Here is a 22816-nt window from a genome sequence, read left to right as displayed (position 1 = left end):
AACCTGGGACCCTGGAGCTGTGAAGCAATTGTGCTATCCACAATGCTACCGTGCTGCCCCGAAGGGCAATTAGGGACGGTCAATGAATGCTGGCTTTGCCAGTGGCATCCCAATTACCATGAAAAAATAAAATAAAAAGCTCCAAAGCATGGGTGTTTTAAATGTCGCTGACAATTTCTGGCCATTTCTAGCAATTTCATCCAGCATTTCTCATTGCAACTACAACCAAGTCCCAGGACTCATTTAGTTTTAATCAGTTGTATAATCAGTTTGAAAATGATTTGTGTTTGGGGTTAACCCACCCCATGACAGAAATTCTTGAATTAAATATAATACAGAAATTCTGTGGGATTCTCCCGGTCTCCTGTTGTAACTTCAGCAGGAAATAAAAATAGACAGAATCCACAGGTATGAGGAGCTGTGTTCAGCCATTTACTCTGTTTCTCTGAGAGTTCCAACAATCTCCCAGCGGAAATGAGAGAATCGTACAGAATGTATGCATCTATATATCTATTTATTTTGCATAATAGAATTCTGTATTTTTTTCACTTGCTAAACATCTGTAGTGTTTTCTGAAATACTTTACTATTTTTATAAATATAAATTTAGAGTACCTAATTAATTGTCCTAATTAACGGGCAATTTAGCATGGCTAAATCCACCTACCCTGTAAACCTTTGGGTTGTGGGGGCAAAACCTACGCAAACACGGGGAGATTGTGCAAGTCCACGTGGACAGTGACCCGGAGCCGGGATCAAACCTGGGACCTCGGTGCTGTGAGGCAGCAGTGCTAACCACTGCGCCACCATGCCGCCCTTTGCTTTACTATTTCAACTCGATTGTAATAGGTTTTACACAACAGCATTACAGATTTTCTACTTGTTGCCTACCTCCTCGTGTTGGGCTCCAGTTCCCCATACAGAGTAGGGCTCTGTACCTACAAACAAGGATTCATGCAAGGGATCGGCTTGTCCTCAGTTTTTCTAACATTGGGACCTTGTAATATAATCCGACCTTCACCCAATGTGCACACACAAGGGAACTTAGCAGCAACAACAACAATGCAATAAAACATCTCAACTCACTTTGCAGGGATATTACAAAACAAAATATGTCCCCAAGCTGTGAAGGAGATATTAGGTTGGATGGTTCAACCTCAGACAGTTGTCAGGGAGAGGAATGTAGTCAGTGGCTGACGAACAGATTTTGTAGCAGAGACCAAAGAAAATGGCTTCAGTCTCCCAATATTTTGTTGGAGCAAATTTCAGCTCATCTAGGCAGCACGGTGGCACAGTGAATGTTGGAAAAAGAGTCTGAAAATGTAGAGTTTCTGAAAGAGTCAAGAGACGTACGTGGTGGTGAGCGAATGTTGTGTATCTCCAGCGTACATAGAGAAATTGATCCCATGTTTTTGAATGATGTTGCCGAGGGGCTGCACGTAGATGATAAACACAAGGCCAAGGATACTTTCCTAGGGATACAAGAATTGATGGTGTGGGAGAAGCAATTTTAGGTAATTCTCTAGCTGCCCCAGCTTAAAATCTTTTTTTTATATATATATTTAAAATAAATTTAAGAGTAACCAGTAATTTATTTTTCCAATTAAGAGGCAATTTAGCGTAGCCAATCTACTTACCCTGCACGTCTTTTGGGATTGTGGGGATGGGGCCCATTCAGACACAGAGAGAGTGGGCAAACTCTACACGGACAGTGACACGGGGCCGAGATCGAACCCGGGTCTTGGGCGCTGTGAGGCAGCAGTGCTAACCATTGCACCACTGCCCTACACCAGCTTAAAATCTGCACAATGCCATGTGGCAGCGTGGAATATGGCTCAGAAGGAGAGCAGTTGGCCCATCGGCTGTGCTGGCTCTTTGATAGCATTATCCAATAGATCCCATTCCCCTGCTCTTTTCCCAATAGACTTGTAATATATTTCCCTTCAAGTATTGATCAAATTCTCTTGTGAATAGCCAGGATTTTATGGCCCCTCCCATCCAGCGGGATATTATGATCCTATCAAAGTAAATGGCAATTTAAATGGCTGGCCACATCCGCAGGGCAGTGCCATGAAATCCAGGCCCAAGTTTCTATTGAATCTGCTTCCATCATCTTTTCAGGCAGTGCATCCCAGATCACGTCAACATGCTATGGAAAATTAATGATTCCATGCGTCGGCTCCTGTTCTTTTACTAATCACTGTAAATTTGTGTTCTCTGGTTATCAGCCACTGGAAGCAGTTTCTTCCTCCATTAAAGCCATTCATGATTTTCGATACCTCTACAAAATCTTCTCTGGACAAAGGCGAACAAACCAATGTGATGAATGTACACAAACATTCTGCCAATATATTTCTAGACTTCACAACTGCATTTCCGATGATGGAAACAAATGTTGTTTCGCTCAGAGAAGTGACTGAACCAATACTCTCCAAATCGCGGTGTCCAACTGCTGCTCGTCCCAAGGGCCCCAGCCTTACTCCTTGAGAGGAAATGGAGACGTTGAGGTAGCCCGCCTCCTTCTTGCACAACCACTGTGAAAGCTCATCAAAGGCTACAGGGATGGAGTGCAGGTCTGCGCACATCTCCTGCAGAGTCTGCTGGACCAGGTTCTCCATGGCGTCCACTGCTCTCCCCAAGGAGACCTCCATGCCTGTAAAGGGCAAAACCACTTAGTCAGAGAACAGGCGATGGACCTCCACCTCACAACGCTCGCGACCCAGGTTCCGATTCCCGCCTTGGGTCACTGTCTGTGCCGAATCTGCTCGTTCTCCCCGTGTCTGCGTGGGTTTCCGCTAGCTGCTCCAGTTTCTTCCCACAAGTCCTGAAAGACGTGCTTGTTAGGTGAATTGGACATTCTGAATTCTCCCTCAGTGTACTCGAACAGGTGCCATAATGTGGCAACTAGGGGATTTTCACAGTAACTTCATTGCAGTGTTAATGTAAGCCTACTTGTGACACTAATAAAGATTATTATTATGTCACTCAGTTGACAGCCTCCATCACCTCTGCCTGATGTTCTCACGCCTCTTGCTGCCTCACCATCATCTTTTGAGAGGCCAATCACAGACGTTCATCATCTGGCTCGCATGCCACAATTACCTCTTTCCGAGGGTGACACGTGGCACAGTGGTTAGCACTGCATCCTACGGCACTGAGGACCCGGGTTCAAATTCCAGCCCTGGGTCACTGCCCGTGTGGAGTTTGCACATTCTCCCCATGTCTGCGTGGGTTTCATCCCCACAACCCAAAGATGTGTAGGTTAGGTGGATTGGCCACACTAAATTGTCCTTTAATTGGAAAAAAAACAATTGCCTCTTCCCAGTGCTTGGTTGACCCTGTTGCTTCCTGATACAGACATGTGTCTGTGCAGTGATCACCAGACTGAAGGGATGTGTCTTGTGCTGGTGGAGGATGCAGATGATTGCTTGACGGCTCTTCAGGTGCACTTCCTTCATCTTCCCCAATGTCCTCAGTTGTTTTTGTGCTTATGTGACTGCTAGACAGGACTACATCTCTCCTGGGTTCCTGCTGGCACCTATAAGTGAGTGAGGAGAGAGCGAGTGGCTGCATGAGCTGCCTCCAACATGGAGGAACACATGACCTTTAAGGTTTCAATGTGACATGAATGGATACTTACTGGATGGAGATTGCCCGCTTGACTTCTCCATCTCTGCAGGCTCGATCAGGTTCCTCCCCTGCCAGCTGGGTTGTCCACTCCTCAAAGTCAGTCAGGTTCTTCAGGTCTGATTGGCCCCCTCATGTTCTCTCCCTCTCCTATTATGCCTTAACTTTTCCTGCGCAAAGAGAGAGGATGGGGTTCAGAGCTACTGGCTTTAGGTATCTTTCTCATGCTTCCAGTCTTACAAATAACAATTTTAAGCCACGTGATTGATACACTGTGGGTTGTCCACAAGGGGCAGCACCCTTCAGAGCAGTGAGAACATGCAAATATAAGGATAAGGCTCACAAAGGCATGTTATAGAGCGGCATGTGGCGCAGTGGTTAGCACTGGGACTGCAGCACTAGGTGGATTGGCCGCACTAAATTTCCCCTTAATTGGAGAAACAATAATTGGGCACTCTAAAATTAAAAAAAATATTTTTTAAAAACAAAGACATGTCCTTAGCAGTGCTTGTTGGTGCCCTCAATGCCTGAGCCACTTTCCCCTCCCCCACTCCCAGACATCATGTGAGCTCTCTGTGTCAGGGACCCACAATGATCTCTCCACTGCAAAGTAGTTGGACTGCGTGGGGCTCTGAGGCACCACCTTATCAGGTTGCCACTGAGGCCTATGCCTCCTCTGCCATTCAGTGAGATGACTGCGAACAGGTGAGGATTACTTTACCCTGGTGAAGCAGATGAGGTCATTACTGCACCATAGGGTAGCTCTCCAGTGCATGTCTTGGGCACTGACTGCTCTGGAGATTTCCTCTCAGTTTCTCTGTCGACTCATCCTCTGAGTAGAGGACGTCTGTCCTGGCCTTCACTTCATTCAGCAGAGCTCCTCGGGAGGAAAAACTGAATTTGGGGATTGGAGCTCCCTGTCATCTGTGAGCCATCTCCTCCTTGGTTACTGTTCAGGTGTCCTTTAAATATGGCATCCACGGGCAGCACAGTGGCGCAGTGGGTTAGCCCTGCTGCCTCACGGCGCCAAGGTCCCAGGTTCGATCCCAGCTCTGGGTCACTGTCCGTGTGGAGTTTGCACATTCTCCCCGTGTTTGCGTGGGTTGCACCCCCACAACCAAAAGATGTGTCGGTTAGGTGGATTGGCCACACTAAATTGACCCTTAATTGGAAAAAGAAATGAATTGGGCACTCTAAACTTAAAAAAAATATATGGCATCCAAATATGTGCACACCATCCAGCTCACTCCCTCAAGCAAAACGTCAGGAACAACCCCCCTCCCCCCTGCATAATTAATCATACAATACACCACAAATCCCACTGATCTCCACAGTGGGAAATACACCCCATCGGTGGTCCGGCCATGAGCCTTGGTCCTGGAATGGAAAATTCTACCCATTATCTTTGTTTCCGACATAGAGCAGGATTCTCCTGTTACCCCAGCCATGTATTTTCGGCGGCTTGCCATTCGCAGGTGTTGGAATTCTATTTTCCCACCACCTGTCATCGGAATTTCCCATTGAAGCTACCCACGGGAAACCCGCAGGCGGGGGTGCGGTGCCAGCAGAAAACGAGAATCCCGAAAGCTGGAAAACTCCAGCCATAGAGTGAAATGATAGGCTATCGCCAGCTTTCCTAGTCTTGTGATCAGCTGTGGAAATTCAGCTCCAAAGTTTTTCGGCTGATATTCTCAGCTTTCCAGTTCCTCAACTCTGCAAATCAGGTGTAAGTCGGTAGAAGCTTTCCTGTTTAAAAGTGAACAGCTCTGGTTCAGGGTAACATATAAGTTTCAGGGGATTTTCTCTCCATATTGAAGGGTTGACCTATGACCTTGAGTTCACGACCTCCTGGCCTGTGTAGCTTTTTGTGTGATGTCTGAAAGGAATTTTTCTCATTATCAGAAAGAACTGAAACAGCTGCACCTGTGTCTAACCTGAAGTATTTTGTTGGTTCCCTCTACCAGGGTGTCAGCAGTCCAGTAGTTTCTGCTTAGTTACTCAATCTCTCCAAGGAAAGATGACTTAATATCATTGATATCTTTTACTTCATGGATCTTGCCGCCTATTAAAGGTTTTTCTTTTTGCTTATTCTGAACAGGCTTCTTCCCTTGACAGCTTGGAAGTAAACCTTCTTTCTGCAAAATGGCAGTCAGCCTCTTTGGTGGGACAATTTCCACGCCTGTATTTTTGTCCCATCACACTGTTCAAAGTTAGCTGTGGCGATTGATGGTCTCCCTTCCTGACGCCCCTCTTTGCTTTTAAACTTAACATATTTAACTCAGGAGTCAGTCGTTTTTGGAATGGTTCTCCCTGTCACCCCGAATTACTAATCCATATTACTTTCTGACCTCAACTTGACTGCTCAGTTAAAGTGGCCTTTGTTGAGGTTAAATCATCCACCAACTGCAATGCTTCATCCAAAGATAATTCTGTCCCTGATTAGTTCATCTTCTAAGCTGCATTCACAGTTCTCTGTAAGTCTGTACAGATCATTTATAAAATGTATGAATATTTCCCCTTGTCATTGGTTTTGCTTGTTAGATTCTCCCCCCCAATTGAGAATGGGAGAAGTAGGCATTGTGTGCGTTTTTAAAAGCTGTTCCTGGGATTTGGGCTTCACTGGCGGGCCAACATTTATTGCCCATCCCTGAGGGCATTTAAGAGTCAACCACATTTCTGTGGGTCTGGAGTCACATCAAGGTCAGACCAGGTAAGGACAACAGATTCCTTCCCGAAAAGACATTAGTGAACCAGATAGGTTTTTACAACAATGTCGTCATCAATAGACTTTTAATTCCAGATTTTTATTGAATTCAAATTTCACCATCTGCAGTGGTGGGATTTGAAACCCGGTCCTCAGAGTGTTACCCTGGGTCTCTGGATTACTAGACTAGTGACAGTACCACTACGCCACAGCCTCCGCATCTTATTACTTCACTTTAGGTAACCTTTTCTTTGTCAATCCCTTACCTGATTCGGATATTGTCAGCACAGCTACCCATTGTGTGTAACAAGATACGGGCTGGATTCTCCACAGCCAAGCACCAAAATCGCATTTGGCATGGGGGCAGTGAATCAACTTTTTTTTTAGATTTAGAGTACCTAATTATTATTTTTTCCAATTAAGGGGCAATTACAAGTGACCAATCCACCTTCCCTGCACATCTTTGGGTTGTGGGGGTGAAACCCACACAGACGCAGGGAGAATGTGCAAACTCCACACGGACAGTGACCTATGGCCGGGATTCGAACACGGGTCTTCAGCGCCATAGGCAGCACTGTGTCACATGTCACCCTGGAGAATCGACTTTTACACCCGAATCGGGTCCGGCGCCGCTCCCGCAATTCTCCAGTCCCCAGATAATTGCTCGCCCGCGGATCACATCGCGAGGCTAGGGGGCCATTGCTAGAGGCCTTCCCAGCAATACTCTGATCTTGACCAGCCGAGTACCTGATGGTGTGGTTCTAACAATGTCTGGCTGGTCGGGACTCGCGCGCGCGACTGCAGACTCGGTCCACGGCCGCCCTGGTGGGGGATCCATCACCGGGGTGAGCCTTATGGGCGGCCGGGGCAGCAATCAGGCGGGTCAGATAAAGCGGCGCGGGCCTATCAAGGGGACCTTCTTTCTTGCTGATGGTCCGCGGAGACCTCCGCTGTGCGCATGCGCGGACTCGGAACCGGAAGTGAGGGGGCCCATATCCACAGCCAAAACTGCATGAAGCTCCTCGGGTCCCTGCTAGCCCCCTGCAGGTAAGTGAATTGCTCTATATCTTTGGAAAGTCTGGAGTAAAACAGCAGCGTTTTTATGCTGGGGTGGGGACATAGACCCATTTTTGGAGAATCCAGCCCACGGACTTGAATTGGCACCAAAGATTTGCCAGGAATCACAATGCATCTGGCTTTGTGGTGAAGCCGTGTGGGATTCATCAATCCATTGCCTGATTAGGATGTTGTCTGCTCAGGTACCATGTGTATAACAGCATACAGACCTGCTCGCCACTTGGCTTCACCACAAGGCCTAATGCGAGGCAAATCGTTGGTGTCAATTCAGCCACACCTTTGCCTCATTGTGTGCTACAATCTGTTCAAAGGCTTCCAGTAATGACAAAGACTTTTCCATGCTTGTTCTTTCACTCACTGTCTCCACATAATAGATGGAATTTTCAATTCTGGAAGCAAAGTCTAACGGTGGGAGGGGAAGTTGGTGTGATTCCTGTTGTGTTCAGCACACCGAGATAACACGGGCTGCAACTGGATGCAGCTATAACTGAAAGATACTCCAGACCTTGAAGTTAGTTCAATCTGATTTATTGAACCTGTCACACAGTTAGCTCAGTTCTCTGTGAGTTCGAATCTCTGCTAACCTAAGTGTGATTACTCTGTCTGACTGAACCAGACTAGCTCTTAGCCACGTGCTGGAGGTGTTATGTGATATATGCACCCAACACACTCTGTAGATGTCCCCACTGGAAAGAGGCGGAGTGTGAGTGCCTTGTGCCTTTTATAGTGGGAAACCACCCCCAAATATTCTGCCTGCTGATTGGTTATGTCCTGTTCTCTGTGTTCATTAGCTGCCTGTCTGTATCTCATTATGTGCATGTCTGCATAGAGTGACAATTCTCATTGGGTGATGGGGCAGGTGAACATGTGCGATCTTCTGCTTTTCAGCTAATTAATTATACATCAGTGAGGAGCGCAATGAATCTGGTGGTGTGGCAGGGAAGGAAATGGTCTCCCTGTACTTACCTTATGGGTTTGAAGGTCCGTCCGCCATTTTTAAAGGGGACCCAGATATTCACTCTGGAGCCAGGAGTTCAGCATTACTTTTCAAGAGTTATTGTGACTGCACTTATGCTGGCGAAACTAGTAATTACGACATTGCATCACTTCCTATGGGTGGCATGGTAGCACAGTGGGGGCGGCATGGTAGCACTGTGATTAACACTATTGCTTCAGAGCTCTAGGGTCCTAGGTTCAATTCCTCGCTTGGGTCACTGTCTGTGCGGAGTCTGCATGTTCGCCCCATTAGGTTAGGTGGATTGGCCATGTTAAATTTCCCTGAATGTCCAAAAAGGTTAGGTGGGGTTATGGGGATAGGATGGAGGTGTGGACTTAAGTATGATGTGGAGATGCAGGAAACTGTTAAATAAGTTAAGAGCCCATGGTGTTAAGGGTAAGATCCTGGCATGGATAGAGGATTGGCTGACTGGCAGAAGGCAGAGAGTGGGGATAAACGGGTATTTTTCAGGATGGCAGCTGGTGACTGGTGGTGTCCCTCAGGGGTCGGTGCTGTGACCCAACTCTTCACAATATACATTAATGATCTGGAATAAGGAACTGAAGGCACTGTTGCTAAGTTTGCAGATGATACACAGATCTGTAGAGGGGCAAGTAGTATTGAGAAAGCAGGGGGCTGTAGAAGGACTTGGTCAGGCTAGGTGATTGGGTAAAGAAGTGGCAGATGTAATACAATGAGGAAAAGTGTGAGGCTATGCACTTTGGAAGGAGAAATGGAAGTATAGACTATTTTCTAAATTGGAAGATGCTTAGGAAATCAGAAGCACAAAGGAACTTGAGACTCCTTGTTCATGATTCTCTTAAGGTTAACGTGCAGGTTCAGTCAGCAGTTAGGAAAGCAAATGCAATGTTTGCATTCATGTTGAGAGGGCTAGAATACAAGACCAGGGATGTTCTTCTGAGGCTGTATAAGGCTCTGGTCAGACCCCATTTTGAGTATTGTGAGCAGTTTTGCGCCCCGTATCTAAGGAAGGATGTGCTGGCCTTAGAAAGGGTCCAGAGGAGGTTCACAAGAATGATCCCTGGAATGAAGAGCTTGTCGTATGAAGAACGGTGGAGGACTCTGGGTCTGTACTCGTTGCAGTTTAGAAGGATGAGGGGGGATCTTATTGAAAACTTATAGAATACTGCGTGGCCTGGATAGAGTGGACGTGGAGAGGATGTTTCCACTTGTAGGAAAAACTAGGAGCAGAGGACACAATCTCAGACTAATCTCAGACTCAGATCTTTTAAAACAGAGATGAGGAGGAATTTCTTCAGCCAGAGGGTGGTGAATCTGTGGAACACTTTGCCGCAGAAGGCTGTGGAGGCCAAATCACTGAGTGTCTTTAAGACAGAGATAGATAGGTTTTTGATCATTAGGGGGATCAGGGGTTATGGGGAGAAGGCAGGAGAATGGGGATGTAAAAAATATCAGTCATGACTGAATGGTGAGCAGACTCGATGGGCCGAGTGGCCTAATTCTGCTCCTGTGTCTTATGGTCTTATGCCGGTGTTGGACTGCAGTGAACACAGTAAGAAGTCTTCCTCAGGTGAGGAAGGAACTGCGCTCCGAAAGCTAGAGATTCAAAACAAACCTGTTGGATTTTAACTTGGTGTTGCAAGACTTCTTTTTTTTTTTTTTAATTTAGATTACCCAATTATTTTTTCCAATTAAGGGGCAATTTAGCGTGGCCAATCCACCTACTCTACACATTTTTGGATTGTGGGGGCGAAACCCACGCAGACACGGGGAGAATATGCAAACTCCACACGGACAGTGACCCAGAGCCGGGATCGAACCTGGGACCTCAGCGCCGTGAGGCGGTTGTGCTAACCACTAGGCCACCGTGCTGCCCGTTGCAAGACTTCTTAATGGACTTAAGTAGGCTGCTCTTTCCAAGGGCTGGTGCAGATCTAATGGACCGAATGGCCTCCTATTTCAATGTAAATTCTATGATTTCTGTGATTAAATATATTGGGTCTCATTAGCATCACCCACAGTTAGAATTAACCCCTAATACTACACTGATGATGAGTTTAGGCAGGGTGGATTGGGAAGGTGAAAGGAGGCTGTCTTTATATTGGCACAAATATCTCAATGTTAAATATGACACCAAGGTTCTGCATTGTTTCATTCAATTGCCAGGAAGAGGGATGGAGTCAGTGGCGAAGGAAATGGTGAGAGGCAGCAATCAATGACAATGGGGTCAATCTTTCCAATGTTTAGCTGGAGGATATTTCTGTTTAACCTGGACAGAAGTCTGACAATTCAGAATGAAACGATGCAGAACATAAAGGTGTGCAAAGCGTTGCGTCAGGAATTATTTCCATGCAACCATCAAACACCCTACTTCAACCCACCAGTATGTTTATTCAATTATTGATTGCCACCCCCTCTCTACAGTCTGGAGCATCATCAAAGGAAAGGTGTTGAGGGAGCCTACTCTTGATTTGGACTAATTTTGCTCTCTGACAGCTTGCTCAGAGGTGTGCATGGTGTTTATTCCCTGTCAATTATTTCTCCTCTAACAACTCTTCCTCATGACAAAACAGATCTCAGAACTATAGTAACACAGCTTGTTATATCTGTTTTTATTTAATGCAATAATTGCAATAAGTATATTCTAAATAATAATCTTTTTATTCATTCATATGTTGTGGACATTGCTGGCTGGGCCAGGATTTGTACTCATCCCTACTTGCCCTTCAGTAGGTGGTGAAATGTTGGCTTCTTGAACCGCTGCACTCCATGGCCGGGATTCTCCGAACACCCAGCCAAGTGTTGACGCCGGTGTCAAAACCAGCGCAAGCGATACCGGCGTCAACGGGCCTCCAGGCCCAGTCATTCTACCCTGCCTCGAGGGCTAGAACGGCGCCGGAGTGCTGTGCTCTGCTCCGGCGCCGAAAGCCAGCCTGCCACTGTCGGCGTGGGTCCACGCATGCGCGCCACAGCCGTCTCCGCGCCGGCCTACAGGGACCCGGCGCAGAGGAACATAGCCATCTACCCCCCGGAATTAGCGCGCCTGCCAATCGGTTGCCCCCGACCAGGGCCTGGCCACCATGGAGGCACCCCCGGAAGAGCCCATGGTGATAGGCTACCATTCAATCAGCAGAATGCCAACTACCTAACCAAATGTTGAGCAGCATCAGGGGGCAGCCCGGTAGCATTGTGGATAGCACAATCGCTTCACAGCTCCAGGGTCCCAGGTTCGATTCCGGCTTGGGTCACTGTCTGTGTCGAGTCTGCACATCTTCCCCGTGTGTGCGTGGGTTTCCTCCGGGTGCTCCGGTTTCCTCCCACAGTCCAAAGATGTGCAGGTTAGGTGGATTGGCCATGATAAATTGCCCTTAGTGTCCAAAATTGCCCTTAGTGTTGGGTGGGGTTACTGGGTTATGCGGATAGAGTGGAGGTGTTGACCTTGGGTAGGGTGCTCTTTCCAAGAGCCGGTGCAGACTCGATGGGCTGAATGGCCTCCTTCTGTACTGTAAATTCTATGATAGCATCCCTGGTTTTGAGCACTATGCATTTTCCCAACTTAGTTTAATTCCTGCTTTTTTTCTAATGACCAAAAATGTCAATCTTCAATCTTTTTTAGTATTGTCACAAGTCAGCTTACATTAACACCACAATGAACATAGAACATACAGAGCAGAAGGAGGCAATTCGGCCCATCGAGTCTGCACCGACCCACTTAAGCCCTCACTTCTACCCTATCCCCGTTACCCAATAATCCCTCTTAACCCTTTTGGACACTAAGGGCAATTTATCATGGCCAATCCACCTAACCTGCATGCCTTTGGAATATGGGAGGAAACCAGAGCACCCGGAGGAAACCCACGCAGACATGGGGAGAATGTGCAGACTCCGCACAGACAGTGATCCAGCGGGGAATCATACCTGGCACCCTGGTGCTGTGAAACCACAGTGCTATCCACTTGTGCTACCGTGCTGCCCTCAAAGTTCCTGTGATAATCCCCTAGTCGCCACACTGCGGCACCTGTTCGGGTACAATGAGAGAGAGTTCAGCATGTCCAATTCACCTAACAAGCACGTCTTTCGGGACTTGTGGGAGGAAACTGGAGAACCCGAAGGAAACCCATGCAGACATGGGGAGAACATGCAGACTCCGCACAGACAGTGACCCAAGCGGGAATTGAACCTGGGATCCTGGCGCTGTGAAGCAACAGTGCTTACTACAGTGCTACCATGCCGCCGACGTATAAGTCAACCTTTGAAGCCTCAAAAAAGCCCTCCAAACTCGGGAGTCAACATATACAGTGAAAATAAAGGTTGAACAGCCAGAGTGAGGTGCGTGGTCACTAACTTGAAATGTCCTCAGCATCTGATGCAGAGTGGGTGTATCTTAAACGTTTGTGCATCTTGGCAACAAAGGCCTTATCACCTGCTTAATGCCTTGCACCCAGTTATAAGATGCTGGTAAATAAAACATGCATTTGTGAGGTGGAATATTGAGACTGACTACTAATGTGAGTATAGCATGTCATGGCTGAATAGGGGCTTGACTTATACGCAGAGTGTATGCAAAAATGTGATTTTTGGGGCCAGGAATAAGGTGTTGTTTTATACACCAGATTGACTTATATGCTGTGATTTATGGTATACTGTAATCTGCTGTAACCAGATTTTATTAAAAAAAACAAGGCTCCAAAGATTGTATTTATGTTGTATCCCAGCTTTTGTCACAACGTATGCTCATAATTTGAAAGGGCTTGATGATCAATTGGCGGTCAAATCAAAGTGTAATAGATAGCCAGCAACTTGTATGCATTTGATATAAAAGGTGCTTTATTCCAAATCACTATTTTGTCACTGAAAGAATGCTTTCTGACCATGGATTAATTAAAGTGTAAACATTAAATATTGATTGATGCATTATCAGCCCAGAGCAGTTGCCTACACTCAGATTGATTTCTACCGTGATTTATTGTCATATTTGTTGAGTCATTTCACTTGATAACAAAGAGAAATTGCCTTCTGCTGGTGTCTTCTCTGTCTTCCTGCACTCTCTGCCTTTGAATTCGAAACTAATATGCATGCAACGAAAAAGTGCCAATCTTTCTGGCAAATTCTTGTTCCCCTTCTTGTTTCGATTTAGTACTGTACTGGTGTTTTTTGCAGTAAACCTATTTTTGACTCACAATGGCATCCGCATGCTGTTTAATAAACAGATGGTCAAAACTCTTAAAGAAAGCAGACTTTTGGCACAATGCATTCCATTCTCTCCTTTTGTGTACATGTTTTCATAGGCTATCTTTCCTTTTGTTTAGAGAATATTAGTGACTTCACTTCCTATGTGTCGTCAGAGTAGCATCAGCATTGTGACAGTATTTTTCCAGTTTTAAAATCTCAGGGGTCAACATTCAGTATTTTGTTGCAACAAGCAATTGCAGTATGCACCATTAAAGCAGTGTTTTCTAACTGTCCCTTGATAATTGTTTTGAGGAATCAAACAAGTAATACTATCCAAAGTCATCTGTGAGGTCAAATTGTTGCAGAAACCAGCCTAGATTAATCCTTGCGATTGAGACCCTTATCTTGTGCATTTTCAAATGTACTGGCAGTGTTATAAAAAGAACCGTAGATCAGAGATAACATTTTAGATAAAGCTACAAATGGTGTAATATGATCCACATTTCATTTGTTCACTGAAAGAACTTCTATTTGCAAATGTTTATTGCTTGTCTGTGCATTAATTTAATTCCTTGTCAAAACATTATACTTAATAGTCCACCTCCGGAATATTTTTTTCGAATCAGGTCAAAGTTTAAAAAATGCATTGCATTTATCCTGAAATAAACAATACATTTCCCATTCACAACTCATTCCAGGATCCCCATCAATGAAAATGACTGCAGTTTGCATGATTAAGAATCTCATTGTGTTTGGGGCATTTGCACAGAAGGATGAGCAAGGCTGTTCAATATGTTGACTACCATTGTTTATTAAACCTCATCCAGATGTTCATCCAAATACACCATTAGGAAAAAAACACACACTTTGCAAATTATCCTCCTTAAACAGAACTGTTTTCAAAAGCTATGAACCTGAAACTCTGTCTGATATCATCTCATTGTAATCATTTACAAATCACCCCAAAACCCACGGCTATAAATGTTATTCAGTCGACTGTTTGTTTCACTGCTCAATTCTCCTGCACAGAATGTAGGACCTGCTGCTCAAAGGCAATTGGGAATAAAACAGCAAAGATTCTTTCAGGAGAGGAAGCTTTGTGTTACCTATGACTTATTAGAAAAATTATGAAAATTTGTAATTAAAACGCGAATAATAGTATTCTCATTCTATTGTGAAGTAAATGGGATGCACCTTTTTGACATTAAACTGTATCATTCCTCAATTTATTCCTTTTAACTTGGAATGTTTGTTGCTTTAAAAAGTCCCTTTTATTACTAATTTACTTCAAAGTTGCAAACAGGAAGCAATAAAACATTCCATTAGTATATATCTTCAGAAACAATGTTCAGTTGGATTTTATTGCTTGTTGTCTGGCATTTTGATTCTCTTGTAGCCTTTTATCATTGCTGTTTACACATACCAGCTGAATGAGTTATCCACTGATCAAAGGGTTAAGCTGTGTATAGGGAACAAGTAGGCTGGATAAGCAACGCTAAAAGTAACTGTAGAGTACTGAAAGAAGATATGCACAAGGACTAGTTAATGCAAAACATCAGTAATGTGTTCTTCCACAGAGCTTCTTTTCCTTGTAGTTTTGATTTGTTTTGTCACAATGCGATATCTGTGCATGCTATAGATTTTTATTAGCTAATTACTTTTCACCTGAACAGGGCACATTGTGAGAAACCATTTTGATACAATGGAAGGAATTCATATTTAAGAAATTCTCAGCCGTGATCATGTTTTGTTTTCTTTCACAATGTCTACCTTCCTCTCATGATTTACGCTACCATTTTACAGGTATTCTCAGTTAGTTATTGACAGGTATCAAGACCTGGGTCCCTCACACATGTAGCTATTTCTTCCCGTGTAAGCCTACATGGTGAACACTAACAGTCTGTTAACATTACAGTTAAGCCTGTCCTTGTAGGGGGCAGCACGGTGGCACAGTGGTTAGCATTGCTGCCTATGGCGCTGAGGACCCGGGTTCGAATCCCGGCCCTGGGTCACTGTCAGTGTGGAGTTTGCACATTCTCCCCGTGTCTGCGTGGGTTTCACCCCCACAACCCAAAGATGTGCAGGATAGGTAGATTGGCCATTCTAAATTGCCCCTTAATTGGAAAAAATAATTGGGTACTCTAAATTTAAAAAAAAGGAAAAAAAAGCCTGTCCTTGTATCTATACAGGAACATTGTATGTGGGGATCTTACGACGGTGATCATGAATAGAAGCCCTTACAGATATTTCCCTGCCCAAACTTGAGGACATTTGAGGCCAATTCAAGCATCTGTTACAATTTTTAAACACTCGTTAGATTATTTCTCTTGTATTCAGTGCCAAGAACTATTCCCAAAAGTGAACCTTTGCCCCCTACAAACAATTATGTCACCTTGCCTCAGGAGTAGCATCTTTGCCTCTGAGCCAGAAGGTGTGGGTTCAGCCTCGCACTAAAGCATTTGTGTGTGTTCTGGACTGATACGTCAATGCAGTACTTTGTGAATGCTGCATCTTATGGACGAGAAATTCAACCAAAGCTCCATCTACCTGTTCAGGTAGATATATTTGACTAAGAATAGAAAAATTCTCATTGTGTCCTTGTCAACATTTATTCCTCAAGCCACCAAGGCAGGTGGACACAATTTTGTTTTTGTTTTTTTAAGACTTTCCTGTCAGTGGACCTGCTGCTCCGTTCGCCCACAAAACAAGAGCACTTCCGCACTTGGTTGTAATGTCCTTCAAAATATTCTGAGGACCTGGAAGGTGTGATATAGGTATGTTAAGTATTTTCTTTCAAAGGGTGGCCTAAATGCACAATACTTGGTATGTAGCATTGATTAGGGGTTTCAGAGAATACCCAAGTTATGGAACTAGCATGAATCATTCCCTGATCTTTGTAGAATGGAAGAACGATCACAATAAGATCATTCAAGTTAGGCTACAAACTATGAATAAAGTATTATTTAAAGTAAAAGTTAAGTAAAGCGGAAATCCAAGGGACTTTTGATTTAGATACAAAAATAAAGACTTTCTATCCAAAGCTCGACCAGTGTCCATAACAGAAAACAACTTATACTTGCGATTCAGCCCACTCCTATGAAGCTTTCATATATTTATGACTACAGAAGATTGATAGAATTGGGGAAGGTTTCTAACTAAATCCTCCTACCGGAGCATGATGCTATCTTAGATCAATTCCGATCGCCAGAGATAACCCATGATGCAACCCTCCCACCAAATGACAGCCAGGTTCCACATGCCTTTATCAAGCACCAAACACAATATACAGTGGAATCTGGCCAAATTTTATACAGAACAAAACCAACTATAATCGACCAGCCAGTAGGAATCATTGTAGACAGCTGTAGCTTCCACAACTGTACTATTTTGTAAAGGGCCTGATTTAAGTGAATAAGCAAAATTACTGAGGTGTTTACTTGCAGTCACCATCCAAACAAAAGGCAGGCCAAACCCTTGTGGCATTTCCAGCTATCTTTGAGCAATGTGGACTCTCCCTTAATCTAGATCATCCAAACCTGTAATAAACAAAGTAAAGGTGGCTTCCAAAGCTCTTAACATACAAAGGTATTGAAAATGTATATCTTTTAACTTCAAATATGATTGGACTCTACAGCTGTTGCGGTATCATTGATGCTCTGGCTAAAATTAAATGAACACAGACCAGTTTCAAAGTTAGAAGGTCTTTCTGGTCTGCATGAAATATCATAACAAATCTATGTAGCATCTTTAACATAATGAAACACGCCAAAGCACTTCAAGAACATTATAGAACAAATTGTGACCCTAATGATTCATGTTCACAGACTTCTTTAGAAACACAAAGGTATTTCCTAATTTAAAAAACTGCACGGAGGTCAGCATCCATACGGCTGCCCTAGAGGAGCCCATCTGTCTAAACTTAGCTCCTGAGAGGACTTCTGTCCAAAAGGGGTTTCCACCCCTGTGATGATTACTCACGTTCTTTCCCAATTGGTTCCTCAAGACAGGTGACCCTTTTCTGCTGTGTTGCCCTTAAAGGGAGAATCACCATAAAACACCACAGGGACCAAGCTACATCAGGTGACATTGGGTCAGATGATTAAAAGCTTGGTCAAAGCTTTAAGGCATTTTCTAAAGGATGAAAATGATGTAGAGAGGCAGAGAGGTTTAAGGTTTGTATTCCAGAGCTTCAGGCCTGTAGGGAACTGAAGACATGGCCACCGATGGCAGGGCAATTGTACTTGAGAATGCGCAAAAGGATAGAATTAGAGGAGTTCCGGTATCTGTGCGGGTTCTGAGGAGATTACAAACATAGGAAGGATCATGGAGGGATTTGCAAATAAGGATGAGAATTTTAAAATCAAGACATTGTTTGACCAGAATGCAAAAAAAGGGGCTGGTACAGTTGCGCAGTGATTAGCACTGCTGTCTCACGGCGCCAAGGGCCCGGGTTCGATTCCAGCCCTGGGTCGCTGCCCGTGTGGAGTTTGCACATTCTCCCATGTCTGTGTGGGTCTCACACCCACAACCCAAACATCTGCAGGGTAGGTGAATTTAACACACTACATTGTCCTTTAATTGATTTTTTAAAAATCCAATAAAGGGCAGTGAACACAGGGTTGTTAGCAGAACAGGACTTACTGCGAGTTAAGGCATAGGTAGCAGACTTTTGGACAACCCTAAGTTACAGAGGATAGAGTGTGGGAGACCAGAGTGTGTTGGAATAATTGAGTCTAGAGGTAACTGTTATAACTCGACCCTAGGCCGTGGGGTCAGTACCATCAGGTTCCCCGTGGTTTCACCTGAGTACGATATCCTCCGATGAGTGGGTGGGGCTACATCCTTAACCTGAGGTAACCTGGGATTTAAATACCCCAGCCTGAGTGTGGACCAGCACGGGAAACCCTTCGGGAAGTAGAGAGTGTATAGAGTAAGTTATTAAATCCTTTTTGTTCATGTCCATCATCATTCCCTCGTGGTCACTTTTCCTGAATCTTACAATAACAAAGTTATGAATGAGGGTTTCAGCAGTAGATGAGCTGAGATACTGGCAAGATTAGGCAATGTTTCAAAGGTGGAAATAGGTGGTCTTATAGTGATGTGAAACTTAACCAATTTGAATTCTAAGCATGTTAGTCACAGACACATTCCAAGTGTTTGTATTTGCAGAATCTTATGACTTATTTTTCCACTCCCAGGCTTTCTCATTTGAGTTCTTCCTTTACGATATGAAGTTGTTAGTTTGAGTGATAGTGTTACTAAGAGCTGAGATGTGAAATAACTGGCCAGAGCTTTTTGCTCCTGATTGCAGTGCAGACTTCCCTGCTGGAAAGTTTATGTATGTGGGCATTGGGTGAAATCAGGAGTGGGAACAACTGTGATGCCCTGCCCATTGACTGGTCAGATTCACACATAAAAGTGGTTACTTGGGTACAAAATTGGAGGGTATTTCCTACATCAAATTGTACTAATGAGGGTGAAAATTGAAGGGAAAATTAATGAAAGTCTGTTTTAAAAGAGTCTGTTCCAACCAGTGTTTTTTGTTGCTATGACTGATTACCATCATCACGATCATTCAATTTTGATTGGTGTTACTTGAAGGAAAGTGGGGTGGCATAATATTGGGATGTTGGATGGATGTTATAATGGATTTGACTGAAAGGAAGAGTAATTTATTGAAAAATAATGCACATTATTTTACTAAGATATATTACCATGTCATTTTCTATATTCTCTCCTCTCCGAAAAGTATTGATCCCCTAACAAACAACAACAACTTGCATTTATATTGCACCTGTGACATAGTAAAACATGCCAAACGGGCAGCACGGTGGCGCAGTGGGTTAGCCTTGTTGCCTCAGGGCACCAAGGCCCCAGGTTTGATCCCGGTTCTGGGTCACTGTCTGTGTGGAGTTTGCACATTCTCCCTGTGTTTGCATGGGTTTCGCCCCCAAAACCCAAAGATGTGCAAGGTAGATGGATTGAACACGCTAAAATTGCCCCTTAATTGGAAAAAAATGAATTGGGTTCACTAAATTTTTTTTTAAATGCCAAGGCACGTCACACTCGCGTCATCAGACAAAAATTGACACCAAGCTAAAGGAGGTATCAGGACATGTAACCAAATGCTTGGTCAAATAGACAGATTTTAAGGAGACTGCAAAAGAGGGGAAGAGGGAGGTAGGCTTATTGCCCAGACAGTTGAATGTGTAGCAGCCACAGGTGGGGCAATGGAAGTCAACGATGCACAACAGGCAAAGCACTGGGTTCTCAGAGTGTTATGGAGATGGGGAGTAGTTTGAATACAAGAATGAGAATTTTAACTTTGAGGCATTGGCAACCAGGATCCAAAGCCAATCACAGAGCACAGGGGCAATGGATGAATGGAATTTAGTGTGAGTTAGGATAAGTTTAAGTTAATGGAGGGAGGAAGATGGGAGAAGAACATAATGTCACGTTTATAGGTTGAAAAAAACATAACTGATGGACTGAGGCAGGAGCAGAGATAGGGGGCATTACAAACGTAGGTTGTCTTTGTGATGAAGGTGTGGGTGGGGCAGCATGGTGGCGCAGTGGGTAGCACTGCAGCCTCACGGCGCCGAGGTCCCAGGTTCGATTCCAGCCCTGGGTCACTGCCCGTGTGGAGTTTGCACATTCTCCCATGTCTGCGTGGGTCTCACCCCCAGAACCCAAACATCTGCAGGGTAGGTGGATTGGTCATGCTAAATTGCCCCTTAATTTAAAAAAAAGGTGTGGGGATGGAAACTCATTTCCCGGGCAAATAGGACACTCAAGTTGCCAATGGTCTGGTTTAGCGACCAGGGAGGTGGGAGGGAATTGCTTGCTCGCAGTTTGTGACAGAGGGAAAAGCAATGGTCTTCTCAATGTTCAATTGGAGGAAAATGTCTACACTGCATTCTTGGATTAAATCTGTTACAGGAGAATGAAGGTGACTCGAAAGGGTAAAAACAACCGTGACTGCTGAAGTTTATAAAGACGAGCAAAACAAAGCTGCTCTGTTCAACTTTGAATCAGGTGAGCAGAACATGAGTCTGTCAGTTTTGTTGGTTTTGTCCTAAATTCTGTTAAATAATTTTCAAGCGCTCAAAGTCTGATTTGTACTTATTTATTTAATAGCAGCACACTTGTATGTGATTTGTACATATCTGTCTGTAAATGTAATGCATAACTGCATCAGGGAACTGTATTCTACCATTCATCACACCCCCCTCATTCCCCCATCAATTCCTCTCTATATACAAACACTATGTATCTTTTCTTAAAGGTCATGACTCACTGTAATGTACAGTGATTCAGTAATCTAACACTCGCAGGAGAGGGGTAGCACCCCTAGGGTGTGCAGCTTTGAGAATAAAGGGTCTGTAGCATGTAATTTCCTGCAATGTGCTTCCTGCAACCACCACTCCCCGTTGGGAGTGCCAGATCATGGAATCAGCCCAATAGTTTCTTAGGTGCCAGCGACCACTGGTACCTCACCCAAGCATGAGCCTCAATGTTACCCATGGGGGAAGAATTACCACCATCCTCAATCCTGCCCTTACCTGACATTTAAACACAGGCACTTTGAAATAAGATCACTGAATGGTGGCCATGGGGAAGATCACTAGATCTATTTCCTCTTAATCTTTAGCTTGGAATGTGTGCCACCTGCATCATTACCTGGGCAAATATATGATAACCAACATAAATCCAGGGTTAAATCTGGAATCTTTCTAGATTTTCTGACTCAATATCACATGGTGAGTTGCTTTTAACCCCACTGAGCTGTTAGGGACCACCCCCACATGGATACACGTTTTCATCTGATTTTTAAGAACCATTTAACACCTTCATCGTGTTAGTTTGCACTATATATTTGAAATATTTTTCAGACTTAAAGAAGTGAGAAAAATAAAACCCAAAGATCTTTTCATGATGCCAAGGAGAGCCGGAGAAAAAAGGTTGGCTAAGGGTTGGAATGTATATGTGGAAATCAATGTGGGACTCCCTTAAACTGGCTAAGGGCATCAAACCTGGTATTGAATCTGCTAGAGCAGAGACGCAAAACTGAATTTTCAATTGCAGAGTGGGTAGAATGAATGGTGCTTTGGAGTTTCAAGATGTTTGTTGCAGCTGTAATTGTAAAGAAGTTTGCTTGAAAGATTTTTATATAGTTTTATCATAAATTGTAGGAATTATACAAATCATTACTTCACTCCTTCTTCATCACTGCATCCATAGGATTACACTTTGAGGCGGTCAGACTTGGAAACATTAAAATCTCAACTAAAGAAAATATTTACCTATAAACCTATTGCTCTCCAGAGCGATCTGGAAATATGATGACAAAATTAAGATAGTCGGGTTTCCTTTATTTATCTCATATCACCTTTCAATATGCAGGACAAAGAAATAAGCAAAATTATTATTTTTTTAAACAAATGGTGCACTAAAGCTGAACAGAAAATTCTGAAGTTAAAATAATCCTCCTTTGTTGTCCTTCGCATCTTAATTATTTATGCCAGATCCCTGCATTATTTCAGTGCAAATGATAGATTCTGCTCACTTTTGTGCCACTTCACATTTATCTCTCAACATTGGCTCACTATGGTTTCAAATTATTTAATCCTTAACTGCTAACCATCCCAATGACACGGACAATTTAATTAGTCTTAATTCCCTCCCTCCCCGGCAGAATTCCATACTTCTTTCAAAGATCCCGAATATAAGTGTCCTTAAAAGTAGCAGAGGACAAGGCTGCCTCGCTTATAGCTTCATGCCTTTGCTAAATACACAAAAATTAAATTGGGCAGCATTTTTTTGCCAGACAAATCTGGAATTAAATTCAAGCTCCAAATATGGATACATGGATGTACAAATATATGTTAAAGAATTGCCTTTATTTATCCATTGCCTCTAGAAAATACCAAAATCATGATTATAAAAGCAAGTCTGCAAAATGTCTGGAAACTTTTAGAAAAAATAGAAAGCAAATACTAAGATAATGTCCAGAAGTTACGCAAAGGGAAATGGCAGAAATACTTGAAAATTTCTGTTAATACCTTCACCGTGGTATTTCAGGCAGTTAAAAATGGGTGACTGTGTGCAAAATACTACAATTCACAGGTTCCAGATAAATTCAACCGAGCGTCATTAAGGATTGAACAACTCCTGGCATGGAACTGAATCTTCCTGGGGAGGATACGCTTTGTGTTTAGAGATTTGCAGCACAATAATCATTTGTGTTGTTAAGGCTCA

The 22816-nt window shown here is 43.9% G+C and overlaps 1 long non-coding RNA gene across 1 annotated transcript in view; it reads right to left on the bottom strand.

The window, feature by feature from the left end:
• The window catches only part of LOC119971320, a 46280-nt gene that overhangs the window by 16177 nt on the left and 7287 nt on the right, over window positions 1–22816 (bottom strand). Inside the window, exon 2 of the long non-coding RNA XR_005461802.1 lies at window positions 3640–3796. This is a non-coding gene — a long non-coding RNA (uncharacterized LOC119971320). The remainder of the gene's footprint in view (window positions 1–3639; window positions 3797–22816) is intronic.

Source organism: Scyliorhinus canicula, chromosome 9 (assembly GCF_902713615.1).
Source record: "Scyliorhinus canicula chromosome 9, sScyCan1.1, whole genome shotgun sequence".
NCBI lineage: Eukaryota > Metazoa > Chordata > Chondrichthyes > Carcharhiniformes > Scyliorhinidae > Scyliorhinus > Scyliorhinus canicula.
Note: the sequence above shows the minus strand (reverse complement) of the source record. Positions and strands in the feature narration are given on the sequence as shown.